Here is a 2,779-nt window from a genome sequence, read left to right as displayed (position 1 = left end):
TATCGAAATTTACTTGATAACGAAGATGTGCAGGTAATAGTCAAGCAGCGGTAGCAAGGGTTTCAAGCAGATGAGGAGACACCCTGAAACGATAAGGCGATATTGAAGCAGGCGTTTGGAGGAGGACGGTGGGCCCCAGAGGCGTACATATTTATGATGATCAGGAACACGAAGAAACCAAGACAGTCCATTGAGCAGTATGCCGCGGAACTCCTGGAACACTACAACTGAATCGCCGATAAACTCAGCTGAATGATAGATCAAGATACAGGGACAGATGCAATTCCTATCCAAAGTTCTAAGGATTCAGTTGGCAAAAGAACTAGTGAAGAAGGAATGAATGCCGAGAGAACGCTCCTTCGTAGAGTGCGCCCAGGAACTAAATGACGCCAGCACCAGAGAGGAAGAGTCACAACACCCAGGAACAGGGGGCCCGAAGTAGTTCAAAAGTTTAAAACATCAAGTAATAGTTATTGATAGCACATTCCCTTACAATAGTCCATTGTGAGTGCTAAAAAAGAAGAGCGCGCCTGGCGAAGTTACTGAAAAGTATTGGGTGGTGATAGATTACAGGAAGCTCAACGAGAACACCATAGACGAAAAGTATTCGATCCCCAGATTATAAGACATTTTAAACAGGCTGAGCGGGGCAACGGTATTAAGCACATTGGACATGAAGGCTGGATATCATCAAATTAAAATGCACTCCTAGGATCAACATTAGACGGGATTCTCATTCGAGAGAAGACACTATGAATTTGCAAGGATGCCGTTTGGACCTTTTTTTAAATATTTTTCTTCCGCAAATATTTATGTTATAAATATTTAACTTAAGTATCGAAGAGAGAAAACATCTCGACCAGCTGATTTGACCTGTCAGCTGAATATCGCACTCAGGCCTTAATCTCCCCCCCCTCCCTGTGCCAATTTACGGACATAATATTAACCCCGTAAACTACCGGTACAATATTCAAATATGATACAGAACATCAATAGCATATGACAATAATAATAAGTATTGAAAGTTAATTCCTTCTCTACTTTATTCATATATAACTAAATGCTAGATTACAAACATAATAAATTGGGATACAAAGTAGTACAGCAAGTATAAATGTAGATTAACAAAAATGACACAAGAACACAACAAAATACTTATGCTATAAAACTCGCATTTCCATACAATTATTGACTTACAACAATTCAAAAGATAAAAATATACAAAGAATAAAATAAAAACAATGATAAACAGTTTATTCCATTAGTGATGATCGGAAGGCACTTCCACCCACCAAATATGACGCCACTACAGAGCAGTTTCAGTTGTCTATGTGAACCATCCTCCACTTCCTCGGTTGTAGTGCTGAACCTCTTTCCTCCTATTGAAATCCAATTATCGATAAACAATCATCTATATTTTGATAGCTTTGTCATGATCCAGACATTCAAATTATGTTATGCCACTCGTTTACTCTCTTTCCTCTGGTTCCATATTTTCCTCAACGCGAGGCCGTTTTTTAGGATTTCTTCTCCCATCGTCGCACCTCCATAATCCCGCACCGTGCATGTATCCCTAAGAGTATCTCGAATGGGGCGAATCCCGTGATCGTATGAATCGAGTGATTGTAGGCCGCGATTGCTCGGGTCATTGCTTCTTCAGGTTCCAATTCTTTATCCACTTGATATACCCGTAAATGATCACTGAGAATACTATGAAGGAATTCTATTCCTTCTCGGCTTTTGGGGTGTCGCGGGGTGTTAAGGTGTCACGTCACCTCCAATATTCTCATTTATTCTCGGATGGCCGCATTATCGAACTCTTTTCCACCATCGGATGAAATTCTATCAGGGACTCCATAAAATTGAAACTAGGTTCGTAGAGCTTAGGCCACCTTGAATAGGTTGTATACTGTTATCCATCTATGCCCTTTTCAAGTGAACGAACCCACCTGCAGATCACTAAGTGGTACTTCCGCTGTCGGTGTTTCTTCTTGCCTAGCGTGGGTTGGATGCCAATCATACTTCGTTCAAAGGGAAATTGCGCAATTCCTGATGGTCTTTTGGATCGTTTCTTCATTCCCCACCAGCAGTACTAACGTCGTAGTGCTTGTAGGGTTTTATTCAGTCCTCGGTGATTGGTTTTACCTAGGTGATAGGTGAGCGTTACTTCCTTCGGCCGTTCCACGTCTTGGATGTTCTTCACCATTAACCGCGTGCATAGGGTAAATGATAGGTCTAATCTGTTATGTCTGCCATAATATGCGTATCTTATCCAAGACTACCGCGTTTTCCAGTATATATGGTGTGTCATTACGATTTTTGACGCGTCTTTCAGAATTCTGTAAATTTGATCCTCCCTGATGCAAGATTCCTGCCAGATAGTGGTTATGTTGCTCTTTGCTACTGCAGGTTACTCCACTTTGGTTAAACCAGAGGTCTTCGCCTACAAGATAATTGGGTTTCTCTTTTCATTTATTATTTCTTCCAGCTCCTCCATCTTCACTGATCTCTTGGCAGCTATATATTTTCCTTCCTATCCCTTTGGTATTCTTTATTCTAGCACCCACTTTCCCTAATAGATCAGCTCCAGTAATTATTTGATATTCTCGGAGCATCCTAACTATTATATGCAACACCGAGCTATCTCCTTTTTATCCCCACCTACACAATCCAATTTCCGCTTCCCCTACCACGCTACGGGGCCCACCCAGGGTAACTAGACGGTGCTGACAGACCTGGACCCGGAACGACCCTCCCTCACTACTCAGCTTTTTAAGCA

Source organism: Halyomorpha halys, unplaced genomic scaffold (genome assembly GCF_000696795.3).
Source record: "Halyomorpha halys isolate HHAL.00 unplaced genomic scaffold, Hhal_1.1 Scaffold1607.1, whole genome shotgun sequence".
In the NCBI taxonomy this organism is placed as follows: domain Eukaryota; kingdom Metazoa; phylum Arthropoda; class Insecta; order Hemiptera; family Pentatomidae; genus Halyomorpha; species Halyomorpha halys.
The sequence above is the reverse complement of the archived record's forward strand: the minus strand, read 5'-3'. Positions refer to the sequence as shown.